Here is an 11403-nt window from a genome sequence, read left to right as displayed (position 1 = left end):
TGAAATCACAATTGGTTAACAATGTAAAATTTGAATTCATCACACACAAAGTAAGGAAACATGATTATTCATACTTTATTACTACCATGGCATGCGTTCAAGGGAGTAGATCTGTACTATTCCGTACTTTGTTATGGTGGCTAATAAAGCTTATCGAATGCTAATTGAGGTTAATTGGAATGTTTAAAAGTGATGAAAGGTGAAAAGAATATTTTAAGATAAAATATTTCGCACGCGAGGAATTAATAATAAAATAATAATCATGTTTTTATTAAGGATGAATTAGCGAGATAAAAAGTGATTCAAAAGTGAATCGAGGTATAACAAGGTGTTTTGGGTGCCAAAAAGACAGGTCGAAAATCTTAGAATAAAATAATATTTTATTAATAAAATAATATTAAAATATTATACCTCGATTAATAAAATACTCTTCATCTTTATCCTAAAGGAAGCTTTGACTCTTTATCCTTGGTTGATCCTTATCTCTTCAAGATGGCATTTTTTCTTCTCCATCTCCTTCCTCCCTGGCCATTTCCATACTTCCACCCCATTTTTACTTGACTCCCATGCAATTGAAGAGAAAAATAAAGAGACTCAGCTAAGGAAAGAAAGGAGAGAAAGGTGGGAGGCTTGGGTAGTAAGTGATTCAAGAGTAACTGAAGAAATATCAAGTGGGTCTCAAGATTCAAGAAACATAAGGTAGGGTTTTTGTGTTTTAAGCTCATGGTTGATTAAATCTTTGGAAAAATGATGTGTGAATCATTTTGTGGCAGCTATGGTGACCATGGGTGTGAGGAAATTATGAATTTTGTTGGGTGAAATCCAAGCTAAAACTAAGTGGTAAGCTTAATGCTACAATTTGAAACTTATGATTGCTTTAATATTGTGAGAATGATTGTATGCATATGTAGTGTTATTGTGATGTCATGGGTATGGTTGGAAGGCAATTATGTTAATTAGAAGTTTGGTGTGTAGATATGTATTGTTAGGAAAGGTTGAAAAGGATATTGATGTTGGTGTGCATGAATGAATATTAATGTTATGCTTTGTGGCAACATGTAAATGAGGATGGTGGTACATGTAGACTTAGAAAATGTTTGATGGAAGTAAATTTATAGTTGCTGCCATATGCTAGGTAATTATTGTGAAAATGATGGATAAACTTGATAAATATCCTTAGGCAAGATTTATATATGTGCTAGAGTCATAAATAAGTTGCTGGTATCCATAATCTAAAGAATTACGCAAGTAATGGATAAAGGCCACTTTGGTAAAGAATGTGTCAAGATATAAGTTAGTTGAATAAGGATTCCTAATTGAAGGAAAAAGAGAAGTAGAAATGAGGTACACTAAAGATATTGAATTTAGATTGTTGCTAGGAAGTACAAAAGTAAAGGTAGTGTATTGTGGTAGCGTGTCGGAGAAAATAATGAGCGATCGGCAAGTAGCAATAGTTAGATGCGTGTGATGCCCAGTACCCTCGTATTGTGAAACCTCAACCTCAACAGACCCGTAACTAGAAGTAGATGCGATAACACGAATCAAGGGTAATTTCCTCATTTCTCATGGTGAGCTTCTGGAAGTAGTTTTCTAATGTTATTAAGGTCTAGGTAAGCCTAAGGAATGAATGAATGATGGTAAAATAAATGAAGAAGATAGAAACACTGATAATTTGCATAGTAGGGGTAAAATGGTCATTTTGCATCTCGATTCTAAATTTTTACGTTTTCATGAACCCAAGTATTTTTAGACTATTATGGACATTGTCTCAATATCAAAAGAGTAAAAAGGTTGTATAAAAGATAGGAGGAAGACAAAGCCACCATGATAAGGGCATTTTGGTAAATTAAGTGAAATTTGGATAACTTGAAGCATAAATATCTAAGTTCTAGCAACTTCCAGTAGCTTCTTCTTCTTCATCCCATTCCTACTCTCCGTTTCACATTTTTCTTCATTCTCCATGAGAGGAAACCTTGAATCTTCCATAAATCTCTTATAAAAAGTCCAAGTTTCATGCTTTTGCCCACTCCTTCATAAGGTTTTTCATGCTCTTCCAGTTTTACACCTCAACAACCTTCAAAAGTCTTTCTTTAGTACATTCACTCACTAGCTGGAAGTGTAGAGAGAAAGAGAGAGTGATTTCCTTTATTAGCTTGAAGAATTTTGAAAGAGAATTCAACTACAAAGACCATCAAGGTGAGTACGAGTTAGTGCTAATCTCTTTCGTTGTTGATAATGTCTAGTAATTAGATTTGTGAGTGTTTTATTGTTGAGGTTGTTTATTCAATTTTAATGTGACTAGAGTAGTGCAAATAATAGCCATTTAATAGTAGTTGGAAGCTAGTTAGGGATGACTAGTAGAACTTGATTTAGTAAATAGATTTTGGAATGGTATTAATGCCAAGTTGGGTTGATGTGATGTTGTTGCGTGTGATAGGTTCCAACGAACCCCACACCTTCATTCGGAACATTAGTTGAAGTTAGAGCCCACCAAAACATCAACAAAGACTGGTGAGTGAACTTGCATTTCAAAATGTTTTGGGAAGTGCCAACATGTTTAAATAAATCATTTGAAAGTTTCATTTGTCTTCGCTTTAAAAAAAATATAGTTGGGGAACAAGCCCTTGATGAAATGTTTTTATCTTGTGAAATGTGCAATATGAATAGTTCATGTGTTATCACATTATATTGATAAATATATTATGCTTTGGATGCTCCTTTTGTGTGATAATGATGACCTAGCTATGTGCGGTGTGGGAATGCACATGAGCTGATGATGACCCAGCTATATGCGGTATGAGAGTGCACATGAGCTAATGATGACCCGGCTATCTGCGAGTAGGGAGTGCATATGAGCTGAGTGTGGCAGGATGTTATGCATGATGATGTATGTATATATGTATGTTATAGAAAGTTTATGAAAATATTTGTGATTGTGTTGTATGTTGGAATTGTTAATTGCTCCCAAATTACTTTTCATTTCAGCAAGAAAATGACTTTTTGATGTAACAAGACCCCTTCAACTAAATTGCTCTGTTTCTCGCTGCAGCGAGATTCATTTTTGCTGCAGCGAGAAACTCTCGGGTAGGCAACCTTAATCCATGCTCTGAATTTTACTGCAGCAAGGAATTCACTGCTGCGAAAATGAATCTCGTTGCAGCGAGAAACTCTCAGGTGGTTCCAAAATTCTAATGTAGTACTTTTAATTTGACAAAGATTTTAATCACTCTCTGGTCAGAACTGGGCAAAGTGATAAACATCAAAGTTGTAGCCCAGCCTCTTATCTTTCTAATGACCTAAAAATCATGTCAATTGGACTTCTGTAGTTGGAGATATGCTTGAAAAACCGAAACATATGGAAACTAAGAATGTTTTTTCATTGCGGGGAGAAAACCCTCTGTTTGCTTGTCTTGCTTGGTCATTGCTAAAATTTTCATTCTATTCAACTTCACAGTTTATGATATATCCTCTAACATTAAGGGATTTAACATTCAAAGTTTCGAATGAGGGGTTTTAACCAAAACTTAGACTAAATTGCATGGTTTTATCATAAGTGCATCATGTTTTCTAAAACATTCCTTATCGTTGCTTGTTCCCTTCTTATGTTTACTCACTGAGTTTATACTCACTCTTTTAAATTGCATGTTTTCAGATCCGTAGCCAGTTGGGACCGAGATTAAGGAGACCACTCGTATTCACCCCTTAGTAGGTATATGGCATTCGGTAGTTGTGCCCTCACCCAAGTCACTCCGCTGGTCATCAAGAATTTTGCATGTGGATATACGCTCGATGTAAATCACTAAGATTTAGCCTACAATCAATAGATGTATATGTGATATGATGATGCCATTATTAGATGGCAATGAATGATAGTATTTTGGATTAGTGCTAGTATAAATATTTGGTTGCCTTATTTATTATCGAAATATGTATAGTTGAGAATAAACATTGTGGTTAGAAATGATGGTGGAAATGATGAAATAGAATTTTGTAAATAGGCTTGCTTGGGCTTAGTGGGCTATGCCCATTGGGGCCTTGCGTCGGTCATGGTCTGAAAATTGGGTTGTGACAATACGCCTCTGAACTAATAGCAATGTAACATCCCGCTATCATAAGGTGAGTGAACTTGCATTAATATGTTTTGGAATAAATGATTATATGCTTCATTGAACCACTTGAATTATTTTATTGGTTTTTCTTTAAATTTTCATGGGAACAAGCCCTTGATGAAACGTTATATGTTATCAATGTGTAATATGATGAATCCTTGTGCTCCCATATTAGGTTGATATATATATGTTGTGTATTGATAGTTAATATTGTGTGATAATTATAACTGCGCATGGGCACGATGTGGGGGTTGCACATGCCAATGATGACGAGGTGAGGGAGTGTGGATGATGAGATTGCCTATGTGCACGATGTAGGGGGAGCACATGATGGCATTAGTTGTGCGTGATGTGGGGGTGCACACGATGATGATGATATATACCATGTTCGCGATGTGGGGGAAGCACATGATGGCATTAGTTGTGCGCGATGTGGGGGTGCACATGATATGATGATATATGTCATATGTGCGATGTGGGGGGAAGCACATGATGGCATTAGTTGTGTGCGATGTGGGGGTGCACAAGATGACTCCGGCTATGTGCGGTGCGAAGTGCACATGAGCTGGATGAGGTGGTAGTTGTATACATGCTTGTATATATACATATGCTATAAATATGTTTTTTATATGCTATAGAAAAGGTTATGAAAATAATATGTGACTGCATTGAATGTTTAGAAAACTTGATTATTGTCAATGTGTTTGATTTAATGTATAATGTGGCATGAGTGGATTTTCCTTGTGGCAGTGAAAACCCCTTAGATTTTATCCGGCCATAATTTCATTGCAACGACTTTTCGCTGTAGTGAGAATCAATTTATTAGGCTTGACTTGCTTGAATTCTACTAAAGTTTTCACTCTTCAACTTCTTTGTTGTTCATGGATCCTTCATCATCAAGTGATTAAAGAACCAAGGGTTTGAATGAGGGGTTTTTAATAAGAAATAAATGAAATTGCATTGTTTTTGAACTTAAGTGCATCATGATTTCTAAACCTTCCTTAACGTTGCTTGTTCCCTTCTTATGTTCACTCATTGGGTTTATAGTCACGTTTTTAAACTTCATGTTTTAGGTTTTCTGAGTTAAACGTGACTGGTCTTAGGACGAGGTGCTCCTCCTTATCCATTGCTCGATATGTTTACCATGACACTAAATGTTAGCAACCGTGCCTAGAGTCACTCCACTAACGGTCAAGGTCTAATTATGTGTGTATGAATGCTTGATGTGAAATACTAAGACTCATTTGTCAAGCTATATATGTATATTATGGTTGATGATGCCATTATGAATACATAATTGGGTCTTATGAATTGTTTTCAAAGGAATTATATTTGAACATTACGAATTTTGGATTTTAAAGACATACGGATTAATGTACAAGATTATATAAATAGACTTGCTTGGGCTTAGTAGGCTGAGCCCATTGGGCCCTTGTGTCGATCATGGCCCGAAAATTAGGCTCTAACAAGATTGGTCTAGAACTCACTACATGAACACATATTGGTGGACAAGTTAACGACTCTGTCCTTAGTCCCGCCTATAACTTGAAGCTCCACCCAATCGATTGGTTATGTGGAAAAGTGACATGCTTCATTAAACAGTGTGTTCAAAAATCTGTAGCCCAAGGGTTGAGGGGCATGGTCGATTCAACGCCTCATTGTGCCAGTCATGGAACCAACGTTGGAACATACCTCTGATGCACTTGATCAATATGGTTATTAGCATTTTCCTTGCATGCCTTAGACAAGACTTAATACACTCCGCAATGTTGGATGTCATGAGCTTGTTGTGAAACCCCAACCTCTATAGGCTGGTAACTAAGCATAGATGTAATAACACGAGCTAGGGGTAGTTTCATCATTTCTTTTAATAGCTCCCAGAAGATAGTTTTATGATATTTTAAGGTCTAAATACGCATAAGACTGCATAAATGATGTGTAATGATGAAAACACGAAGAAAACTAGAAATGATAATAATTTTCATAATAGGGGCAAAATGGTCATTTTTCACCTTGGGTCAAAATTTTTCAAGTTTCGCAAACCCAAGCATGTCTAGACCATTATGGACCTTGTCTCAGTGTCAAAAGAGTAAAAAGATTTCATATAGAGGTGGAGAAGGACATGCTAACTTACTAAGGGCATTTTCGTAATTTTTAAAGGAGTGGATAAGCTTGGGCTATAAATATCTTCTCCTTCCAGCAGCTTCTTGAATTTCCAGCATCTTCTTCTTCTTCTTCTCTTCCCATCTCACGTTCCTTCCATCCTCCATGGAAGCTTGATATGGAGCTTGCATAATTTTCTCTCTCTAGCTCTCGTTTTCATACCTTTGTGCCCTTTTGACTATAACCCTTGTATTATTTCACTCTCTCACTTTAAAACCCTTGAAAAATCCTACTTCCATAATTTCTCTCACTAGCTAAGTGTTTAGAGAGAGAAAGAAAAAGAAAGCCCTATAATAAGCTTGGAAATTGTTGGAAAGAATTTCAAAGTTACAACGCTATCAAGGTGAGTAGTAAATTAGAATTGAGTTTTAAGTGTTGATAATGTTTAGTGATTGATTTGTGAGTTTATTGTTGAGATTGTGTATTAACTTTAATGTGATTAGGTAGTGAACATAGATAGCCATTTAAAATGGTAATTGAAAGCTAGTTAAGAGATAGCTTTTAGGGTTTATAGTGTGTGAATTAACATAATACTGATACTAATGTGATTCTAGGTTCTAATGAAGCCCCATTACCCCAATTGGATCATTAGGAGAATTAGAGTCAGCTCAAGGCTCAACAATATACCGGTGAGTGAACCGCATTTCAAATTCATTTTGGGGAATGTGATTGTTTGTACCAAGCGTTTGAATGATTTTATACAACTTTCTTAAAAATGAGTGCCTTGGGAACAAGCTTTCGAGAAATGGGTTATGTTGTGATATGTGGCTATTATGGATTCCTATACTAGTACATTATGTTGATATATGTATATACGTACGATTATATTATTGTGTAATTATATGGACTCGGCTATGTGAGAGTCAAGAGTGCGCATAAGCCGATGATGATCCGGTTATGTGCGAGTAGGGAGTGCGCATAAACCCGTGATGACCCAACCATGTGCGAGTAAGGAGTGTGCATGAGCTGGTGATGATGGGATGGTGTGCATGGTGATGCTGGGATGGTGTGCATGATGATGATGGGTATATGTATATATATATACATACGTAAACATGTGTGTTATAAGAAATTTATGAGTAATGGTATATGGTTGTAATGTATGTGAAATTTGGTATGTTAAACTTTGGGAAGTTGTTATGTGTTTTTTATTGGTTTTGGACATTTCAGCAAGGTGATTTTCTTTGCGAGGAAGGGAAATTTTTCATTGGTGCCCTGTTTCTTGCTGCAACGAGAACCTCTCGGGTTTTTGGAGGATGGCTGGCCGAAAACTCGCTGCAGCGAGAAAATACTATAGCATTCTCGAGGAGAATTTAGTTTCAAGTCTTGTAATTTCAAGTACAATTCGTAAATTAGTTAAGGAAGAATGATGTTATATTCATATGAAAGAGTAGAATAAAGGATGATAGAAGTTAACCTTGATAATGAAGTCAGATAATGAAACTTTCTTAATATATTATGGGAATTGGAATTCGAAAATGCTTGAGGCATACATGATTCAAATGAATTTGAGTTTTAAGTGACAAATCAATATTGGAATGCAATAAGGATACAATATATATAGGAGACATGAAGGATAATCGAGGAATAAGGATGACTTTTAGGAATTGTAGTATTGCATAAGATGCAATGATCAAGTCAAGATAAATCTTTGAGATACCAATGGGATTATAAAACATACACGCATACTATATTATAATTCAATGGAAATGAAATTGTGATGCAATGATATACTGTCACGACCCGGAACTCCCCATCGAGCCCGTGACAACCGCCGCGAAGCCTCGACAAACATTTTTCACCCCGAATGTCGATCGAAACCTCGCAAGGCTCTCGTATCAGCTTTCGCACTTCCCCGGTGAGCAATAGTTATCAAATAATCAAAATACGAAGGATTTCAAATCATTTCCAAATCATAACATAACATTTTTTTTTTGCTCATAGGGGCATTTTTGTCATTTTTGTCGAAAACCTCGAAACTTGCTAAAAATGTAGTAGGTAAGCCGAAAATATATATTTAATGATTTAAAAAAAATTAAGTATCTAAAACGTTCATTTGAAGTGAAAATTTGACCATTTGAATATAATAAAAATATTCAATAAAATAAACTATTTTCTTGTAAAATAATTTTCATAAAACTATCGATACATAATTCTTATAGCGTAAAAGATAATTATATACATATATACTATAAAACAAATAACCAAAGCATAAAATTTCTTTTACAGTGACACGTGGGCCCATATCTATCCAAAATGCATCGGAAGCTGGAAACCTACAGCTTTTACCGATTCGAGTCCAAATGAAGGTCCTTGTTCAAGTCAGCTAACTACGAAATTCCCTGAGCCTGAAATGTGAGGAAATGAGGGTGGTGAGATTATAAAATCCCAGTGAGTAAACAGATACCATCTAAACTATCTAAAGTCGAGTAAATGGAGACAATTAAAATAAATCATCATACTGTAATTTCATTACCATTCAACTCATTTCAACCAAATAAAATCAATCCATAAAAATCGAGTAATCAACTTGGCTTATGAATTTCTTAAAACTTTGGCTCATGCCAAAACTCATACTCGGTGATACCTTGCGCAGGGCATCCAACCGAGTCCGCCAAGGCTGTTAAAATTTCATATACACTTAAAATATATTTTTAATTTGAGAAAAATACAGCCGTTCCTTGGCGTTGGCTGAGTTCCCCTTCACGTGGTGGTTTAGCGTGAAGTGAACCCTTAGCTTTACCCCAGGAGATACCCTACGCGCCTCTCCGTTCGAGGTAATAATATAATGGAGTTTACCGTGCCCCTCTAATAGGCTGGTCCACGGAACCCCCTCTGCAGTAAATAACTAATATATAATCCACCAATCAATAAAATTCATTCTAGCATGACATGGCAATTTATCGCAACCTAGCCTCTCAAGGCTGAATACACAGTATAAATAATTATGACACCAAAATCAGTTTAGCCATTCATGCTCATTTATTGTCATAAGCCATTCAATTCAGAACGATAAATTTGCAACACAAACTAGCAGTCTCCAATTACTCTGTTTTCAAAACCAATATTCGATTTTTCAGAAAATTTATAAAATCATTTTATAAAATCTCAATTTCCCTTAAAACATAACAATTTACCATTTAAACCCATTTTTCATAAAATCACATAGTTGTATAAAACTACTCTAGATAATTAAGACGATAATAAGTTTACTCACAATGTCTAGAATGCAGACTTTCGAAGCACTCTGTCTACTGGTCCTCGGATGTAATTTTCTTGCCTTTATTGGAGGACTCACCACCTTGACACAGTACAAAATCGAGAATTTCACTAAGTTGGTACTAAATCAAAATTAAACTAATTTGGACTACCAATGCATGATATGGAATGCAAAAATGCACTGGTAACTATCTAAATCCGGTATTAGCCTAATTCGTCTTATCACCCGATTAAATTCCTAACGGGTTCGTTTAAACTCCAATTTAATTCTTTTCAGTTTCTATACCTCAATTGCACCCAAATTAACTTAATGTCCCTCAGTGTGATGCAAATTATCAGTCCCAACAGCAAATTACGAAAATACCCCTAGTGGGTAAAAATTCGTATTTTTGCTCCGAAAATTCTCATTATTTTTCTAGGCTCATAATTCATTATTCCTTAACCAATTCTCCTAGAATAAAATCAAACTCATCCTCACTCACTACATGGTAAATTCAGCCATTAATGGTTGGGGGAGAAAATAAATTCTTTTCTTGTTGTTTTGTTTCTAAATATGCTAAACTAACTAAAAACACTAACATAAATTAAAATCAAATAAATCCAACAACTTTCTCTCTCCTAACCCATTTTTTCAGAATTGAATTCATCATGAAAAAATGTAATTTAATCATGGAAAATAAAGAGAAATGCTTGAGAATAAGAAAACTCAAGCTTAATAGAAAAATCTCACCTTTTTCACTTAATTTCCTTGGAAATTCACACTTTTTCTTTGATTTTCTCTCTCTAGGGTTTTGTTTTCTCCTTTCTCTCTCTTGTTTCTTGCTTGGCCGAATGTTGAAGAAGAAGAATGGGTGGGCTGATTTTTAATGCATTTTTATTGTTTAATGAAATAATATTATTTTATTCATATTTTAAATATTTTATTAATTCATTTCTTTTTTCTAGCCATCCACTTGTCCTATTTTCTTTCACCATGCATTCCCTTTGACTTATCCAAGTCTTAAGTGATATTTCCAGATTTTTCCAAAGTTTTGGTGGAGCAAATGTTTCAAAATTACACTTTTGCCCCTAAACTTTTCAAAAATTACATTTTTACCCCAAAAAATGAAAATTTTCCATAATGCATAATTTTCACTCCTCATACTCATTTCACACTCCAAATAATTAAATTTGATCAAAATCCTTTCAAAAAATTAAATTTTCGATTCCGAATGGTAAAATTACCATTTTACCCTTTTACTCCAAATTATACCGAAATTAAAATTTTTCACTTCTAAACCTCAAATCTTACTCCAATAAGTCAAATGGGGCCAAAAATCTTTTCTAAAAATTTCCATTTTGTCCCCAGGTGGCAAATGACCATTTTGCCCCTGGATAGCGAAAATTCCAATTTGACTCCAAATTGATCCTCGAACTCCGAATCACCATATTAACCCATTCTGGGACTTTAAAATTCTTAATTTCATTGTAAATTCTCTATTTGATCTAGTTCGAGGCTTAAATCAACTTTATTGTACCTCTAGGTACAATACCGACTTTTGTAAATTTTTCGAAACTCTCCTAGCATGCAAACATACTATCCATCACATGTATGTCATGATAAATATTTTTATAGAGTCGAGCTTGTCATCTTCTCCCCCACTTGGATCAACCATATGATCTTTCTTCTTGATTGACTTCGACATCCGGCTAAATATTAATATTTTAATAATATTTTATTAATAAAATATTATTTTATTCTAAAAATTTTATCTTGTCTCTTTGGTACCCAAAATACCTTATTATGCCTCACTTGACTTCCAAATCGCCTTTTATCTCACAAATTCTCCTCTGATAAAATTATTATTATTTTATTATTATTTTCTCACTTGCGAAACATTTTATCCTAAACTACTCCTTTCGTCTTTTATCA

General features: G+C 34.9%; 1 long non-coding RNA gene across 1 annotated transcript; it reads right to left on the bottom strand.

The window, feature by feature from the left end:
* Positions 1 to 8372: 8372 nt before the first annotated feature.
* LOC148762450 (uncharacterized) lies at positions 8373 to 10324 on the bottom strand. Its single transcript, XR_016026499.1, has 3 exons — positions 10222 to 10324; positions 9490 to 9573; positions 8373 to 8620 (listed from the first exon to the last, which is right to left on the bottom strand). It is a non-coding gene; the product is annotated as an uncharacterized LOC148762450 (long non-coding RNA).
* Positions 10325 to 11403: the final 1079 nt, after the last annotated feature.

Source organism: Theobroma cacao, chromosome 5, assembly GCF_053813885.1.
Source record: "Theobroma cacao isolate CCN51 chromosome 5, ASM5381388v1, whole genome shotgun sequence".
NCBI lineage: Eukaryota > Viridiplantae > Streptophyta > Magnoliopsida > Malvales > Malvaceae > Theobroma > Theobroma cacao.
Note: the sequence above shows the minus strand (reverse complement) of the source record. Positions and strands in the feature narration are given on the sequence as shown.